This window comes from Vicugna pacos, chromosome 1 (assembly GCF_048564905.1).
Source record: "Vicugna pacos chromosome 1, VicPac4, whole genome shotgun sequence".
NCBI classification, from domain to species: Eukaryota; Metazoa; Chordata; class Mammalia; order Artiodactyla; family Camelidae; genus Vicugna; species Vicugna pacos.
In genome coordinates this window covers 98,856,061-98,876,342 of record NC_132987.1, presented here as the reverse complement: position 1 = coordinate 98,876,342, position 20,282 = coordinate 98,856,061, and the positions used below count along the sequence as shown (strand labels likewise).

The window sequence follows — 20,282 nt, the reverse complement described above, 5'->3', positions numbered from 1 at the left end:
ATTCATCATGAGACTCATAACTTATCCTGCAAAACATCAGGATGGCTGGAAATGAGTATAAAAATGAAAGCTATTATTGCAGCTATTTGTAAATTTTTCACTCTACTTTGTGTTTCAGAAGTGTTTAGTTGAGGGAAGGGTAGAACTCGAGTAGTGGAGCACATGCTTAGCATGCATGAGGTCCTGGGTTCAGCCTTCAGTACTTCCTCTAAGAATAAGTAAATGAACCTAATTACTTCCCCCTACCAAAAATTTTTAAAAATTTATTAAGAAAAAAGTATTTAGGTTTTTTTTGTCTTAAACTATATCTTATCAATTTAAATGTAAGTTTTTTTTGGAACGATATATGTGAACTTTTTCTCTTAAAGATCTTAAAAATGTGTGAGGGATTGTTTATTTTGTATTACATTTTAGAGCAATATGGTTACTGTTAGATTGTCTTTTAAAAAAAGAATGAAGGACCCTGCTACATATAATAATTGAACTGAAATATTCCAATACTGATAAATTTAAAAGATCATATTATCCCACTCTGCTGTTGTGGAAAGCGAAGGCGTTGTGAAGAATCAAAGTCAGAGAGGATGTAATACCAAGGAGTTTACAAATGCCATGTTAAATTTCTTCCAAGAGCTTTCACTCATTAATTCTTCTATTCAACAGGTAGTATTAAGTGTCCTGTGCGTGCCAGGCACTGTTCTTGGTGCATGGGATCATAATGGAAAAAATAGCCAAAAGGCTAACACTGACAGTCTTTTCATTTTAATTCACGTCACTCAGCTGATAAGAGACAGCCAGAACTTAAACCCAGGTCTGTCCAGAATTCAGGGCCCATATATTATGTTTTTCTGTATTCTAAACAATATTTCCTCTTAATGAATGGAAAACTTTTCATTATAAAGGCCCAAATCTCTGAATTAAATATTGGGCTATAATTTTTCTAATATTCTATGTGAACAGGGCACAGAAGAGCAATGCAGAGACATGTAGGCTCAGGGGGGTGTAAGTGACTTACGCCCACCACATTGACCCCTAGCTTTTCCACACTATAATTTTCACAAAGATGGAAATGGCTTCTGAACAATGTGCACTTGTTTGACTTATTGTGGCTTTTACCTTTCATAACTCCAAAGGAGAAGCTGTTATTTTTATCATTTGTAGAAATTTAAAAGAAACTTCAACTCTTGTGGAATTAATTAGAAAGGTAGTCTTCAAAATGACTCATTTGCCACTGAGAACCCATTTAAAACATACTGTTATGATCTTCAATATAACTGAAAATAAGTATGGGAACATTTATAATAATAAATACAGTTTCTCAAAAGCATATATTAACACAGTGATAATTTTAAAATGTTCATGACATCAATTATGTTTTGTCATGATGAAATATATAATACATCAGGCTTTATTAGGACAATGCAGAGAGACAGCCCAAAATCATGAAGGTGGAAGTGAAGATGATTTTCTTCTGCCTTAATAGTTTTAATTGCAGGATACAATATAATACAGCTGCTCCTCTCTTCAAAGTTCCATTTCATTGTCTGTGAGCTGTCACACCATGCCTGCTGCTTGACTGTTGTATCACCCAGTTCTGTTCCATCTGAACAAATTTATGGCAATATGTGCTGAATGTGCCCTTTTTTTGCTCTAAAATCTAAATTCCCAGTGAACGACTGAATGAGGAATATTTTTAATTTTTTGGTGCAAACTTGTTTACCATGACAAGTGTAACAAGTGTTCTACCTGCATAAGTAAAATAAAAGCTAACGTGTGGAGTTGATATTTTACCTAGAAAAAAACTGGGGATATGCTTTATATATTCCACAAAATAGAAGTGTTGTAATGATTTGCACAAGATAGCAGATTCCACGTGTAGATAACTACAAAGAAAAATAGACCCTTTATTTGAAAGGCATAAAGGACTTCTAAAAGATGACAGCAAAATGAATTTAACCAACCCACTAAACAATGGCAAAATTCACCGGCAAAATATAGGTGATTGATTTCAATACATTCTCTAGCAGTTTCCTTAAAAGTTCTAGCTTTTAACCAATTCACTCAGCACACTGAGTTTCTGTTACTATCTTTTTTTGTATTCATAAACTTCATGAAAATCATCAATGTCAGTAACTTGGAGTTAAGGTCAAATTTACTGTTATCTGCAAAAAAAAAGAATGATTATAATTTGCCACGATGTGTAAACAGAGTAGTTCTTTTTCCATATCCAGAATGCTCTCTCTCTTTCTCCACTAATCTGACAAATGACAGTGATTTAAATTACGAGTAGATCAGTAGGTAATGAAAATACGCATAGCATAGTTTGCTTTACAATGCTGCACCACTGAGGACAATTTTAAACCACATGCAAAACAAAATTTGACAGTCTTTACAGTGTTCCCTATACAGTTGTGCACTTGCGTGAGTCCACGACTTCTGTGGCAGAAAATAAATGGGGGCTTGATAAGAGAAATAAATAAGAATTAGTTTAGGATGTGAGAGACAAAACAGGAGGCAGAAAGCCACGGGCAGCCCCGAATGACTCTGAAGAGCTCTCAGACCCACCAGAACCATCCACTCCCATTTAAAAGTGCCAGTTCTGGTAGACTGAAATTTGGGAGGCACAATTTATCACCACATATGGTTATTCCTCCACTAAATGTTCATCAATAAGTTTAGGAAATACTGTGTAAATTGGGGAAAGAGCTTGGTTAGTGCAGGCCTAGCTACTAACATGGCTATTGATGGAAGCCTTTATTTAAGGGCAGCAGAAGCAGTATTGCTTCACATTTCATCGTTAGCTTGGAAGACGGGAAGCCACACATGGTTTTTGTGTTTGCAGCTGGCACTGAGCTTTATCTTTGTATGTGGTAAATGGGCAGAGATGGGGGAAACAGGATAAATAATGATTCGGAAGTAGGGAAGGAGGAAATTGGAGACACGAATCATTTGGAAAAGGGTGTGTAGAAAGAACTGATAATTCATTTTGATAAATGCAACGATCCTTTCTTAGACTACAACTAACAGCCTGAAACAATCTGATATTTAGATCAATTAATAAACGAAGCACAACTGGTGGTTCGATCCTTTAGCAAAATACAGCACATATGAGTCAGGTTTTCTGGAAGAACCAGGCAATCATCATCTGCTCTGTCCTCAGTGAGGCGCTGGGATTCCACGGCCCCACTACCTACCAGCTTGTCAGTAATATGTCACTTATACAAGGCTCTTAGAGATAGCTCAGCGTTTTTCACTATAGAAGTTTCTGGATATCACATTTTAAAATGTCATCAGTATGTGGTATGGGTTGTATTGTGTCCTCCAAAAGGATATGTTCAAGTTCTAACCCCTGATGCCTGTAAATGTGAACTTCTCTGGAAATAGGGTCTTTAAGGATATAATCAAGTTACGATGAAGTCATACTGGAATAGGGTGGACCTTAAATCCAAAATAACTGATGATTTCCTTATAAGAAAGAGGAGAAGAAACAGACACAGCAATGAGAACATCATGTGATGACAGAGACAGAAATTGGAGTTATGTCTCTGGGCCAAAGAATGCCAAAAATTCCTAGAAGCACTGGAAGCTAGATAAAGGTAAGGAAGAAAGAATCCTCCTCTAGAGCCTTCAGAAAAAGCAGGACTCTGCTAACTGCTTGATTTCACATGTTGAGCCTCCAGAAGTGTAAGGGAATAAATTTCTGTAGTTTTAAGCCACTATGATTGTGATATTTTGTCACATCAACCTTAGGAATCCATTACAGTATGTCATCCATTAAAAAAAGATCAGAAAATGCTGTCTTCTGCCCAATGAATGTAAATGAATATTTACACTTTATATACCTGGACATTTGTAGGTAACCTGTGGGGGCTGTTACAATAAATTACAGAAACAGAAATTTCATTTTGAAAAGCACTGATAAAGAAGGGGTAATAGACTGGATGGAGATACTGACTCATGGGCATGTGAGCACATCTACTCTTCACAACCATGACTGTCATCTTGCTAAAACTTGAGCTTTGCCAAGGGTCTTGGCAGCCCTTGCTGACTTCCTTTCCCTTACCGAAGGGCAACTCTATTCTTCAACATGGCACACAGGCCCTTCCCAGTCTGACTTATTTCTAATTTTCTAGTCTCATTGTGCTGTGCCCAAGTGGCCTCTATGTCCCAGCTGCACTACATGCATCATTCTTCAATACATCTTGTACTTACCTGCCTTTGATTCTTAATATGGGCTGGTTCTTCTGTCATTCAAAGATAAACCTAAATGCAGTTTTTCTTCATGAAGCCTTCCTCAGTCCTCTTTATTGAATTTTCTTCCTATCACTATCCCCATCATACTTTGAAGCTCCATTAGGGCATTTAATAAAATTTTCTTAATTTGCAGTTATTTTATGCATTTTCTTACCCTAATTTTATCAGATAAGATGGTATTTATGATATTATTTTACAAACCCCTAAATTAAAATATACTGGCTATCTGAGAACATGTTATTTGTTCTACAGAAAGCTTGAAAATTTGGAGCACACATTCCTATTTGAGAAGATTTGATCAGTGATTAATAAAAAAGTGAATAAATGAATGATTGAATGAGGAATTGATGTAAAACTGAATGTGTTGGTAATTTACAATGTGACCTAAAAGTAAGGAATTGGATGATCTATTTTAATGTTTGGTAATATTAGTCAGAAACTCTCTAAGAAAAGTCATGATATTAAGGTTTGCAAACTTTTTTGTAAAGAATATGAATTTCTAATTTGAGTCTTTGAGGTCAGGGAAATATTAATATTAATTTTTAACAAATAATTTAATAGTGTAGATTGTTTTCTTTGGACTAAATCTTAGATTATGTGTTTACATGAATTTTATTTAATAAATTAACAAATAATTATAAATCAACATAAAAAAATTGTATAAACTGTATAACTAGACTTAAGTGTTTTACATTAGAAGAGATAATTATTTCATGGAAACAGAGTCCAGTTTTAAGTTCCTTAAAGATAATGCATTTTAGATGTTTGGAAAATCTAAATACAAATAACACAATCCTTGTGAGTTTATTTGTAAAATTGGGTAAGAATTTGTAAGTTTAAGATATTACCTAGCCACATAACTCTTGAAGCTCTACTGAAAATAAGCTTATATGAGTTCTTTATAAAAATTATTAATAAAATAAATGTTACCTGATGTTCAAAGAAGAGTCTAGTGTTTGGAGACAGAAAATGTTAAAGTTAATACTTGCAGGAACTGAGAGACAGAAGTTCCCTTTGCAGAGAATGTCTCTTCATTTTATTAGAACGGAATCTTCTTTGCATCCAGCCATAAAGGAACATAATAGTAACAATAGCAACTAACACTTAAATAGTGTTTAATACAAGCCAGGTACTATTTTAAGTGTTTTGCATACATTAGTTTGTGTAATCCCTACAATTACCCTATGAAATACTATTATTATCCATATTTTACAAAAGGAGAAGCTGTTACTTAGTATGTTTACTCACCAAGGTCACATACCTAGTATGTGGAAGAAACAGAATTCTAGTCTGGGTCTAGAATGTGTCACTTTATTATCCTGCTCCAGAGCCCTCCTTAGTGCTAGAAAGGAACCTCTCTAATCTTTCTCTTTTAGGAGGAATTCAAAGTTGTGGCCACATACATGTTTCAATTCTTCAGTAGCATACAACATTCCAGAAAGAACAATTTACAAACTGCTATGTAGTAGACACTCCCTGGGATGTATTTTTCTTCATGTATGTGTGTAGGTTTCACTTACCTAGAGTAAAGGATGACATCAGAAATAGAAGTCGTGTTATTATATAGTCATGGTAGAAAGCCCAAATTCCTACACGTTTAAAGTACTGTGTGGATTTCAGTTTATCAAAGGCACATATGCTTACACACAAATTTGTCATTGTTAATTTTAGTTACCTCTGATTCTCTTAAAACCATGAACATATTATCCCGAAAATGATCATCTTTAATATCCCCCTAAATGCTCTAATGTGGCAACATATTATAAGGGAACTAATTAGAACTAAGTTCAAAACCAAATTCACCATTATTTATACAAACATTGGCAAGTTGCATTCCCTAACTGAGATTTCCTTATTTATAAAGTAGAGAGCTTTGTAACTATTTTGGAGCTGTTATATAGAGAAAAAGAAATTAAATACATAATACATTTCCTGAAACAATTTGGAGCTACTCAAAATTCTGTTTCTTTGTTTCTTCCTTGCTCATTCCTGTGTCAATGAAAATTTGTCTGCTTTACTAATTTAAAAAAATTGTTAAAGAATTTCTTTTTAGAAACATCAGCTAGGTAGCTGAAACAGGTATATCTATGCTTTAGAAATATTCAAATAATCATTAATCTGTTTATTTTAGTGCAAATGCGATAATCCTAGAGTGCTCTTAGGTTGATATATATTTTTCTTATGCAACAAGTTGGTGAATCAATCTATCCTTCCATTGCTCAAAAAACTTGATGGGAAATTGTTCTTCTAAACATTCTGGGAAGTTCAAATATTCTGATAACTTATTAGAAACTAAACATGTCAATACTTTTTTTTTTGTTCTAAATTGTGTTGTTGACAGGAACCTCTTTATGAATTCCTGCTAATTACATTGCTCTGATTTTACTAACTTAGTAAATTGGTGGCAGATTTCTAACCCCGGTCACCTTGGTCTAGTTTGGATTCTTCACCCGTGGAGAAAAATGTCCCTTTTCTAATAGAATGGGTGTAAGGAGATGTGAATATAAACAAGCTATAGTTTTCCTATTAAGGCCCATACTGAAGTCATATACGAAGTCCACATGGTGAATTGGGTTTTTGTTTTGTTTTATTTCTGTCTCTAATGAGATTGGTGTCAGAAAGTCACCTTTGTTAGCCTCAGCAGGAAAGTTGCTTTTGTAGATTAAGGGTAGGTTTTCTCAAAAAAAGAGGAGGTGGACCAAAGCGATGTCTTCTTAGAACTCCTTCTGTTAGAACATCTGACTTTCAGCGATGGAGAGCTCTCTGGGAAATGAGATTCCATCAGACCTTTCTGTTTCAAAGGTTTGCAGAAAAATTCTACCCACCCCTGACACAGTGGAGCCACAAAGAGAAAGAGAGAGACACAGAAAGAGAGAGAGGGGGAGAGAGAGGCAGAGATTCAATGGACCCCAGGCCTGGTTCTGGCCGCACTCCAACATGGCAGCTTGACTACAGATGATAACTGTTTATGGATCTTGAATAGATACTAATATGCAGTCTCGGCCCTCCCAGCAAAAGGACATCCTTGGCCAAACATTCACTGAGGAAAGAGCTCATCCTTATTCACTAGCAGATGGCAGCATGTTCATATAGCACCTGAAGGGAGAATTAAGAGCAATGAGTGAAAAGCAGAAGAAACATGCAGACTAATACAGGAGGCAGCACTTCCCAACAACTGCCGCTCTCCAGCAGTGAAATGCACACTTCCTGAAGCTGTGAGCTCCCTCCCCATCACAAAATAATTCTAGCAAGGTCGAGGTAAATATCTGTCACAAATACTTGTGTTTGAATTCCTTAAGTATTCAGTGCCTACTGTGTGTTAACCCTTATTCTAAATGCTAGGGTTACAGCTGTGCACAAAGCATGTCGTAAGGGAAATTTCTTATTCAAAACAAAGCTGGATCCTGGGAATTTTAGACTTATCCAACCAGATATGTGCACATTGTTTTTGCTCTCTGTTGTGTGTATTTACATGTAAAACCTAAGCTTCTTTGCTCCTTTACTTAACAACCACTAAAAATATTTATTACATATCTTTTCTGTGTCAGACAGTGTGTTACGTGTTAGGAATACAGTGAATAAGAAACAAAGTTTTTCTTTAACATGCTTGAACTCTACAAAGAGTTAACAAATGAGTAGGTAACTGCTTTCTGTCAAACATTCATTCCCTTCTCTTTTACGATGAACACAATTTGTTCCAACTGTCACTTGTAGAAAAAGTAAAATGTCCTCAAAGGAACATGTGCAGTTTCTTGATTATTCATTTATGTCCAGTTTCCTCTCAGATTCACTTACAGGTTTTATATCGACCACCGGTGTGCAGTACTGAGAGCCACAAGGCATTGAAGAAAGTGAAAAGTCAAAAATACACAAAGCTGTTCATGATGAAATGGTAGATACAGACACCTAATAGATGTCGGTTTGTTTGGAGTTTGCCCCGCAATATGTTTGAAACTTTAGCAAGATTACACACCTAAGCGTCAGAATTTTGTTCTGTGCAATTTATATACAGTGAGAAATGGCTACTTAACAACGTTGATTGGAGTTAATGAATGTGTGCTTTGTGGTAGGAATAGATAACTGGGGACTCCGTCAGCACACAGAGCCGTGAGGAGGCAGTCCTGTGTCTACCAGATGCCCCCAGTGTCCTTCTCCTCCCCCACCTCCAAGTCCAGACCCATCATTGCTCGGACCAAAATTAATACACTTAGGTGCAGAGAATGAGCAGTCTCCCTTTTATGGCCTTCCCATGGCTTTCAGAAACACCCACAAAAATTGTATCAGTGAGTCTGAAGTTCAAAATGTGACCCAACACACATTCTCATCATATTCAGTTGCAGATCTCCTTTCATTGTTGGAGAGCCAGTAACAATAAAGTGATATGATGTATTGTAAGATTTTTCTCAATGTGTCAGCAGACTGAGAACTTGGCTCTCATACCACTTTAAAAATATACCAGCATTCTCTCCTGCACTATTCTTTCTTCTTTCATCTTCTCTCTCAACAATTTCTAGTGAATGAATCTCCAGAGAATCATAAAAATCGTAGAAAATTATAACTTGGAAAGACCTGAGAGATCATATTTTCCATTCCCTTTATTTTAGGGATGGAACTGAGACTCAATTTTCTGCAATTTGACAAGTATTGGAACCTAAAAACAGTATTCATGAGAAATATAAATGTTGTTAGAAGGAGAGCTTCCCAGAGAGAATGATATTCTGGAATGGTCTGCAAGTGCCTGCAAGTAATTAGGCAGCTGGTGTATTGCTTAATTTCCAAGTCAAGCTCAGGTTTTCTCTTCTTACTTTAAAAGGGAATGTTGCTTTAAAGGGACAGTGAGTTTTTTTATACAGTTAAAGAAACAGAGATTAGAAATATAGGATTGTTTTTTCATGAGATTATGTTTAACTTTTAAAATCACTTACCTACGCTGCTCTTCAAAGTGGGTACCCCTATCCCCTCATCATGGTCATCCTTCCCTTTGAGGCACAAAAGCACCAGTGATCACATATCTTGCCAAATATGGAACCAAGAGTCAAAGAGGCTTAAGCCAAAGTGGTTTTATACAATCTACATGTCTGTTGCTCTCCTGCCGTGGCAAATACCCTAAATTTTTGCCTGAAATGGGAAGTGGTTTTATGAGAGAGATGGTAAAGGACCATGTTCACATTTTATATCTCATTTTAGATTAAGATAATATTTAATATTATATTTTATTTAAAAACTAGTGACTGTCATTTTGCAAAGTCCTGAAATTTCTCTTTTTTTATCATTGCAAGGGGAAGTCTCTCCTTTTAAATCTTATGTTCTTTACCAGTCATGGGGGGAGAGGTCCTCTTTGTGTTTATATTTGGAAAAGAAACATTGGCATGAAGTTTAGAATATGTTGAAATCACTTACTGCTAAATGGAGTATGGAATAGTGCTGTATTAGTGAGATATTATCTGATAGGCTTCTGTAATCGAGTCCAGAAGTAACAGTGGTACATAAAATAACTCTGGAGGAAGGCAGTAGACAAGAGGAACAGAAGCACCAGCATGTCACCAAGGACCCAGGTACTTTATTTCTGCTCTCAGATACCTACTTGGGACTCAGGATTTCTGCATTTCAAAAAGAGAGAGAGAGAGAGAGGAAGATAGGAAATCAAGAGACGTGCTCCTCACAGCCGGGTCAGGTCTCTTTAAGAAGTTCCCCAGAAGTTCCACACAACAGTTTTCGTTCATATATTACTGGCCAGAAATTAGTCACATGGCAGGACTTAGCTGCAAGGCGAGCTGGGAACTATGCTCTTTTTATCTGTCATCATGTGATGGTTTGACATCTTCCAATTTCCTACTTGTTAAAAAAGAAAATATATTCTATGGCTATGATATCAGTTCACATCTTACCTAAATGTTATTTTTTAATAAACAAGCAAATAATATTTATGTCATTATGTTCTCTTTGAATTCAAAAAGGTCAAATTCTCTTATAAAGTAGAAAACAAAAACAAACTTAAACTCCCTTTATGCACGTGGTTGAACAAGCTACTGAACAAGCACATACCAAATACTTAATTACGAGCTAAAGCCAATCCTTGGCCATAGGGATCAAAGATGAATTATTGTTTATCTTTTTCTCAAAAATCTGTAATTTGTTTAAAGAGAAAGAGATACAATCTCATCATGTTACACAATGTGAAATGTTTTTTAAGAAGCAAGAGCTATACAAAGAAGGAGTAAATGCCTTGTAAATAGAGAGTGGACAGGGGAACGTATTGAAAAACTTCCCCAGAGGAGGTGAAATTTGATCTGGACTCAGAAAGTTGAGTAGGATTTCACTATAAATCAAGAAAAGAACAAGGCAGACAGAAGTAATGTGTTTCCAAACCCTCATTGTATATCTGTTTATGTTCAACATAAAACAATGGTTTAATGCTTGAAGATATGATGTGAATAGATGGTCAGATACCCAAGGAACTAGATCAGGGTCATTAAACACCAGCCCATTGCCAAACCTGACCTTTGGCCTGTTTTTGATAAGTAAAGGTTTATTGGAACACAGCCATGCCCTTTGTTTACGTATCCTTTATGAATGCTTTCACACTACACAGCTGACGTAAGCAGTTGCCATAGAGACGGCATAACCTACAAAGAAAGAAAATATTTCCCATTTGGCCTTTCATAGAAAAAGTTCGCTGACTCCTCACCTAAAATCATTTGCACAGGTATAAAGAATGGTCTGATGGTTTCAAGAATGAATTAAAATGTAGGATATCAAACTTTCCTAAATCCCCTGGCTACTGCTTCAAAGCACAAATACAAAGGATAAATACGCCACACTCGGGGATAAGTTTAATAGACTAGCCTGACATCTTGCAGGAAACAACTGCCATTTTAGCCCATATTAAAATTCCAAATGTCCCAGATTTTACCTTTCTCACTTTCCTGTACCAGGGGATTTGCCTGTTATGGTATCAGAAACAGCCAAAAATGACAAACATGGACTTTTCCCCCTTGTTAGAAGTACTCTATAAGAGAGAAACAGAAATAGAGAGGAAAAAGGAAGCAAGTTGTAAAGTATGTGTTTCCACTTAAGACTTTGGTTCCCCCTTAGAGTTTCTGGCTTAGAGTTTGGTAGCTTTGATCTGGATCAGTCTTCCTCTTTTCCCAGCGTTATTGACAAAATCACTGCAATTTGAGTGGAGGAGAGAGCGAGAATCAAGAAACTTATATCCCCAAAATAAGTAGGTCAGCCTATAAGCGTACCAGACTCGGAGGGCGTGTTCAAACAGGGATCCTTTATCTTTCATAATCACAATGTAAATACGTCTGTAGTCCCTCTCCACGTCAGCTGACTACAGAGGAGGTCACTTCTATTTCTCTATTACATATTTGTTCTGATCAATTCCCAATGAACTGGATCATTGATTGCCAGCACATCAGAAAAATTTATGTTAATATAATGCTAAATAGGTTGGAATAGTATACAGAATACTGGATGAGAATCAGGATGTACACGTTTACTGAGTTTTATAACTGGAAAAAAAATCTTAAAAGTTATCCAATCCAACTTCTCCTTTTACTCTAGAGGAAACCCAGGACCAGACTGACAATGTGACCTAGATGTTAGTCCAGGCCATGGGAACGTAGAGACTCTAATTCCCCTCGACTCCTACTTCTTTCAATTAAAATGCACATAAATCAAGCAACCCCAAGAGAATTCTGCATTACAAGATGCTAGCAGCCCACATCTTTTAAAATAAATAAATAAACTCTATTAAATTTGAAGAAGAGTCATTCTGATTTTTAGCTTCAGGGTTCAGAATGCAACCTTTCAGATCTGCTATCTTAGATAGGGGGAGTTCCCCACTACACTAGAGAAGAAAATAGATTCTGTCCTTTTCTTTCATTTTTTTTTAAAGACAAGAATGGGGGAAGCAAATTTTCAAAGCAGTTATGTCTGAGTCCAAATGAGAAAGACTTTCCTTGTCAATCCTGTATCTTAAGATAAATTTGTCCAATTCTTTGAGTCTCAACTTTCTCAATGGAAAAAATAGCAATAATAATACCTAAATTGGGGCACTGTTTTGAGTGTCTATAAATAAGCACTATACTCAGCACATGATAAATGCTGGAGAGATGTTAGCGTAATGTATGTATTTTCTTTTTCCTTTGCCTTCTTTGTCTGCACTTCCCCTTTGATATTGACCTTTAAAAATATCCCATCTTTCTGCATTTGCATCAATTTATATGGAGCTATTATAAATACGGTAAAACTCATTCTTAAATTTTTATTTATAGGGTAGGAAAAATGATCATTGTTCATAAGTCACTTGGCAATAGAATTTGCTCTTACTTTACTATGTCTGTATATGTGGCCTTGAAATTAGCTGTTTTGACTGAAGGAATCAATTCAGCATTAAAAAATGTCAACTTGATTTCCTTTTTTTAAAAAATTTTCTTTAATTTCTCATCCGAATTGTAGAAAATAGCCAGTTTTGTCATACTGCAGACACAGCTCTAAGAATAGCATTTTACATGGTGAATTACATATTAAAAAAGTTTTTTCCCTCTGTATTCAGGACCTTTATAGGTCCCTCCTCACCTCCAACAGTTGGTGTGCATGTGTGCTCAGGTTACGTAAAATCATTTCATTGTTGGCCCAAGTACAACACAGAGCAATTATAGAAGCAAATCTACCCCCTTCAGCTCATTTTGTGTATTCAAGAGCAAAATGGAATTTTCCTTGTAATTACTCAATTTAGGGCATTATTCACACCACTGCTTGTTTTCTAACCCAACTGTTGGCCCATGTGTCTGTCACTCTGTTTCTATTTTATGTAATAAAATATATCTGACCAGAAAGGAGAAACAAAGCTATAAATTTAAGTTAATTTGAAAAGCGAAATTTCAAGTTTAATTATCTACTCAGGTAAGTTATTTTTTGTTTACTTATAAAAGAGTTCTAAAAGTATGGGGATTTTATGCAGCATTTTAAGTTTTGGGAGTAACAAACAAAAAGTCACTCTAATGTCAACAACCCAAAAGAAACTACACGTTTAGACAAAGAACATCCGTTCATGGAATATTGAATTAAGATTCTAGTGAATGTCCTGTCTCCGTTTAGCTGGGGCAATTCATCCGCTTAAGCTACACTCACTATACTACTTATTAGCATAAGTAGAACTAGTAAGCTGCAGGAAGTGATTCTCAAGTGATGTTCTTCTCTTGTCAAGAATCTCTCTTATTTTTATCCTGATTCAAACTAAATTGAATAATTTCTAATAAAGACTAGAAGCCAGATCCCTATTAATTTCCTCTCTCAGAAGATGGAATAAATCTAAGGGGCCAAATCCTAGATTGTTTGGTTCTGTCTTGCTTTCTCTTATGTAATTATCTATCATCTATCTATCTATCTATCTATCTATCTATCTATCTATCTATCCATCGAGATAGATGTCTGTTTATCCATCTATCTATATCTATTATCTATTTATTCTAGATCTAGACTACAGCTAGTATTCCCAGTAGAATATTTTGGTTTCCCTTTATTTTATAGAGGACCAAGTCCAAGCACCCTACATTTTTCTAGCCTCCACAGACTTTGGGAGATAATAATATGCTAATTTTACCATAATTGCGTCCCGGTTTGTGTGTGTGTGTGCGTGCGTGATATTCCTAACTAACAAAGGAGAAGACTAAATGATAAATAATTTTATTTTTATAAGTAATTTTTGATGACTGCCAATTGCTTATAGAATAAAGTCACTTTTCTAATTTTATCCTCAGTTTTATCTTTTTTTCTAATCTTTTGATAATTAAATACTCTGTATATTTTCTACCTTTTTCCTTTGTTTCTTCTCAGAATATCCCCCAAGAGTACTACACTCTTCATTTTAGACATGAGGAAACAGTGCTAGAGAAATCCAGTGGCTGCCCTAGGGTCACATAGAGAGTTTGTATCAGCCAGATACCATCTCCAGGGCCACTTCTCAGGTTTCTGTGATCTAGCACTGCCATCATCACGATGACATCCATCACCATGGTTTCTCAACTCTCCAGCACACTGTGCATTCCTGTGTGGCTTCCATATTCTCTGCTCATCTCACTTGTCTATCTTTGATGCTTTCACTAAGTTGTTAATTTTAATTTTTTTTTTCTGGTGAAGGGAAGAATGCTTCTACAGAGTAACCATCTAATAGAAGGATAAATAACCTTAGTGAGAAATACTGGCAATGCTAAATAGAAAATGCTTTAGTTTTCAGTGAAGAGGTTTAAAATGTAAGATGGGTGATTACAATCATTACATTTAGTGTGGGGAAAAAAACAGGCAAATAGCAAAAGAAATAGAATCAGGAGCAGAGTTGTCTATCAGGAAAGAACAATCTGAAAATATTTACTCCATGCCTGTGAATGAAAATAGGGAAAAAATTGTTAGTGAATTTGCTCTGTGTGTGTGTGTGTGTGTCTGTATTTTCACATGACAGAGAAAAATCTCAGAAAAATGTGAAGAGAATGAAAAATTATATCCAGTTCTTACTAATAGATTTTAATTTTTAAAAGATAAACAATAGGAATAAATTTCAGAAAATGATCCTAAGGAGTGACAATGGAAGCTTTGGATTTCCAGATAAACGCTTTGTGTTTAGTTTGACTTGGCAGCAGAAGAGAGTGAGGATCTACCCATATTAGAAAAACAAGATGTGCGAAGTGCCCAGTTCTTGGAAACATATACTTAGGAGTAGCTATCCAATTATTTTTCAAAGGGGACACAGATTAAATGTCATGGAAATTATCCTAAGGCTTTAAAAGTGGTGTTGCTGAAATGACAAACAAGCTTCCAAGACAGGAATTTGACAAATGCCCTGTGGGTCACTTGAAACTAGATATACAGACAAATTAGAAAGTCTGTTATAAGTAATAAATGATTTGAGGTGAGGATGACAATTTTTAAGTACCTAGATACTTGCCATAACTATTTGGGTTAACCTACAAATACCTATAATTTGAGATTGTGGGACACTTTTCCATGGAACTCAATAATTTCAATCAGTTAAGACTGTCATTTATCTAAAATGAGTGGGTTTTTCTTATCGTCATGCTAGTTTACTTGGTTTATGATCTGTTTAAATAATGTGTATTGAAAATTGTAGGCTGTCACCCAATTGTTTTCATTATTTATGAGATGTCATTTGTGTCAGTTTTAAAATGGTAGCACTCTGAAATGAGCCTGGCTTTCCAGCAGAGGTTTTCTTGAAAACCTATGAGCTTCTTATTTCTAACAAATTAGTAAAATTGGATAGATCAGTAAGTTGATTTCTGCTACTCCACAATTCAATTAAGGATTCATGTAAATCAGTTTATAAAGAGAAAAGCAAGAGATTTTGAAGAATAAACAAGGCTGGAAGATAATGAGAGAAAAATATTTGTCCAATAACCAATATCAATGTGTACAATTGTTTTATTTTTAAAAATCTGTCTTTCTCTGCTAGACTACAAACCACTTAAGGGCAGCAAGATTATTTTACCCATTTTTGCATGCCCAGTAATAACACAGAGAAGGCATTCAACAAATGAATGGGAAGAAAAAGAAAAAAAGAAAGAAATAGATAGATATTTTGGGGAAAAAAAAATACTTGAAATGACCATTGCTTTAAAAAAGTTTTGATTTTTCCATAGATGATATGGTCGAAGAGAGTCTTCATGGTTTCATTTTTCAAATATATTTCCTTAAAATAGTTCATAAAACACGTTTTTAAAATTCCCATAATGTAAATTTGAGTCTGACAAGTTAATGAACGAGCACTTTAAAAGTAGTTCACCTTAGGCTTAAATGCAAGAAAGTGAGAAAGTAAGCATTGTTTCAAGTAAAGATACTTTTCTATGTAAGTAATTCCTATTTTTTTCCTTTCTCTTTTAAACTGAAAAATATAATTTATTTCAGAATCCCACTTTTTTAGTCACTTACAATGTTTTCTCAACCAATGTGGGCAAATAGTGCTGTTATATTAGAAATGCATTTAAAAAAAGAGAGGTGCTTAATTTCTCTTATCTCTTTCAGACAGACTGTAATTAGAATTAGCTAGGGCTTTGCTTAATTTTGCAAGAGTTCTTGTGTACAGCCTTCATATCCTTAGTATAATTAACATTGTATCACTCCCATTAGTGTTTTTAAGCACTTAAATTGTGCTATAATGGCCACAACTAAAGTTGCCATTAAAGGGCAATTGCTATTTATTATGCTCATAAAGTAGACACTTTACCATGGAAAAAATATATATAGTGAGCTTCCATTTAGAAAGCAGGAATAGACAGTGCCATTAGTTACAGCACCCTTGGGCTGAAGGGGCTGTATCAAATTGATCCTATTCTCATTCTATCCAGTAGATAGTGGGGGAATCTAAAAGCAGACGACAAATCATTGTGGGTTTTTTTTTTTTAAGCAAAGTTTTGATTAGCTGAGTTTCTTTATAGACCCATAAAATGTTGGTGTTAGGACAAACCTACAAGATGATCAAGTCCAGCCCTTTGGTTTCACACATGAGAAAATGGAGATAGGACTTTAAATGTGAATCTCAAGGTTACAGAAGCATTAGTAGACCTAGGGTTAGAAGTCAGATTATAAGACGTTTAATTCTCATGCCTATTTCACCAGACATTACTGAATAATTTACCATTAGATTTTCATTTCTTTTGTTCCCAGCAAATGATTGACACAGCTTTGATTAGGTTTAGCTTCATTGACTAGCAAGGTATACTGAGTTTTCATTTGCAGGGTATTTCGGTTGATTTGACAGTCAGCCATGTCGTGCAGATATTAAGGAGGGTTGTTTTTTTTTTAATATGGTTGTTGATTAAACATGGTTTGGTTGTTTTGTTTTATTTTGTTTTTCACAATTCCTTTTATCGGAGGCCACAAAATTATCCTTGATGCCATTGGATATTTGTCATTAAAAAAAGAAGAGCGCTACAAAATTTCAGTTTTTCTACTAATCATAAAATACATTCAGTTTGTTGTGTTCTCTCTCTAGGTTAATTTTCTCTCTTAGCCCAGGGTGAGTGGAAGATATATTTTATTTAGTTGAATTGTTGGACCTCAACACCAACCATTTAAAGGAGTAAACAGTTATCACTGAAATGAGAACAATTTAGTGGTCTTGCATGATTAATGTCCTACATAAATTCTTTATGACATTGAATCGAAAGATGATGTTATGAATGTATAATAGGAAGTTAACAGAATGTGTCAGCTTTTGATTAGTTTCTGAGGAGGCAGGCCTTGCGATCAGTGATTTTGCAATGGCCAGAAGCCTATAAAACTACCATGTTTGTTGCCTGTAAATTAAAATTTAGAAGCTGTGATGATATATGTTCTTAGACCAGCTGGGGAAAAGTGCCTGGAAGAAGAGATTGCTTTGTATTTTTTTCTGATAAAAATCAGCTGTACATGTGTGTGGACTTGTATTCTTCTCTTTCATGTCATCATCGCTTTGGAAAACCTAATGGCAAAAATTATAAATTTTTTTGTAATTGTTTCTATTCAGGGAAAAAACTTTAAAAAAATGCTACATTGCGTGTAAATCTGACAAAATCCAGACTCAAATAGATACATAGAGACTTAAATAATTATAAATATCTATTTTTCAAAATGAACAGAAAATGGATTATAGAATCTATTATGGAAACTTTTCTTAAAAATCAGAGATGCAAAAGATCTCGTAGAACATATTATTTAATTGTTATTTGCAGTTGAAAAATTGAAATTAAAAAGGTAGAAGTACAAAAAGTATTTTAAGGTGATATAGCCCATTAACAGCAACATTCAGAGTATTATCTCAGTATATTTATTTCTGTTCTATCTTGTAGAGTTCCTAGTTTATTACTTTCCATGCTCTGCTCCTTAGTAGCCCAAACCTCACCTTCTTCATACTATTAATTGATTCACTCACTAAATCGGCAGATGCTTTTTGAGTGCCTACTTTATTCCAGCGACCACCATTCTAGGCATTGAGAGAAAAGGAATGTAATCAATGAGATTAAAATACCCACTATCCTGACACTTAAGATTGGAAGATGGAGGATAATTTATTAAAAGTAAAATATATAGCACATTAAATAATAATAAATATTATGTAGAAAATAAAGCAGAAAATAAAGATGTGTGGGTATTATAATTTTAAATAAGACAGTCAGGGAAGGATTCACAAAGCCTTTAGGAAAGACAGACAGTGAGGGATCCACACAGCTATCTTGTGAAAGAGCATTTCAGGCAGAAGGAATGGACAGTCTTCCAGCCCTAAGGCAAATGTGCTTGCTAAGTTTGGGGGATACTCTGTCCAGTTAGAAGGAAAGAAAAAGATAGTGGTTAGAGAAGAAATGGGGGTGTGGGGAACAGAACTTTAGAGCTTCCTAGCCAACCAAAAGAACTAGTGTTTACTTCCAATGAGATAGGACTTTATTTATTCATTTTTAACTCATCCAACAGATATCTAGTGACTTCCTACTAGGTTCCAGGCACTGTTCAAGTCAGAGGAAATATGTTAGTAAATGCAAGACCTCAGCTTTTACTCTGAGATAAATGGGGTACCATTGGAGAGTTTTGAGCAGAGGAGTGACCTGATATGACTTACCTTTAACAGAAGCTCTGTGGCTAATATTCTGGGTGGGGTGTGTACCAGGGGATAGGAAGAATAGCAAGAGGGTCACAGTTAGGAAAAATCGCAATAACCCTGGGAGGGATGACAGTAGCTTAGACTAGGTAGGTAAAATTGAAGGGCTCAGATACTGAATATTCTGAATGGAGAGCCAACAGATGGTTCTGATGATGACCTGGCAGACAGCACTGTAATCTAGATCTCACCCATTGCACATCTGGGCTTCAGATAATAGAAACACCATTCCAGGGCCCTTTTACTGCCTGAAAATGCTGCACCGATACATCTGACTTACTTGGTCATTATGGCCGCTTCCTTATGTCGTGTCCTGGCTTCTTCCCCACTTTCTCACGAAAATTTGCTTTATAGTCAACCTCCATGGAGTTCAGATATCTGAAAACCTCTTTTCTTCTCAAGGACTTGGCTCTTGCACATGAAAACTGTCCTTAGTTTTGGTACATGCGAAGCCCTATTTAAATAATTGAAACTCATTTTGGATTTTTTTCCTAGGCTCTATTCACCCTGCCTACAATGAAATAAGTGTGCATGCTTCCAAGGGGTAGAGAGCTTTAAAAAACGATAATTATTAAGAAATAAAATATATAGCAGATACTATTCCAAAAAAGGTTGTCCTGCTGCGTGAGTTAAGATGTGATAGGGCTGGCCTAGGGGATTACTGTAAAGTACCTTGAGTCTTCCTGTTTACCTTCATTCCCCTTTAGGGGCACTGCCCTTCCCACATGGAAAGTCTCCATTTCCCTTGCATGTATTCCTCATGTCTATGCTCTACTCTTTCTTCATTACAGAAGCTTATAAATTCATTTATACTAAGAGAATAAATAATTGTTAAAGTAGGAAGTTTTACCTCCCAATAGAACTTGGTTCTTTGTAGCAAATAAGGTAATGAAACTTAGGAATTCTAATGAATACAAAATAGGTCTTTTTTTGTTTGCTTTTTGCAAATTAGGTATATATCAAGGGGGTTCTTAAACTTGAGACATTATGAAAATGATAAAAGGATCCATTGAGAATGAATGAAAGTTTACTCTGAAATGAGAACTGTATTATTTTTTGAACCAAATGAATATATAGCATGCCACGGATGTTTTAGTGTGAGCTTCTGATAACAGCATTCTTCATTTCCTCTTACTAAGGATAAGAGACTTCGGTTCGAATTTCTCTTCTTTTAGGTGCATTTTTCTCTTCTTTTTCGTATATTCTGCTATTCTTATCCCATTTGAAGCCCAATTATTTAGAAGACACAAATATTAAAAATACTACATTTTCTAAGTATACTTGTTAATAGACTAATTTATCATTTGATTTTATTTTAAGATATTACACAAAACTTGCCTCATGAAAAAGGGAACACAGCTGCTCCATAGCCTTTCTGATC

At 35.3% G+C, this 20,282-nt stretch overlaps 1 protein-coding gene and 1 long non-coding RNA gene across 6 annotated transcripts in view; one reads left to right on the top strand and one right to left on the bottom strand.

The window, feature by feature from the left end:
- ROBO2 (roundabout guidance receptor 2) overlaps positions 1-20,282 on the top strand; it is a 1,146,283-nt gene that overhangs the window by 159,252 nt on the left and 966,749 nt on the right. The window lies entirely within an intron of this gene.
- LOC140699409 (uncharacterized) lies at positions 6,821-14,161 on the bottom strand. Its single transcript, XR_012077577.1, has 2 exons — positions 14,075-14,161; positions 6,821-7,347 (listed from the first exon to the last, which is right to left on the bottom strand). It is a non-coding gene; the product is annotated as an uncharacterized lncRNA (long non-coding RNA).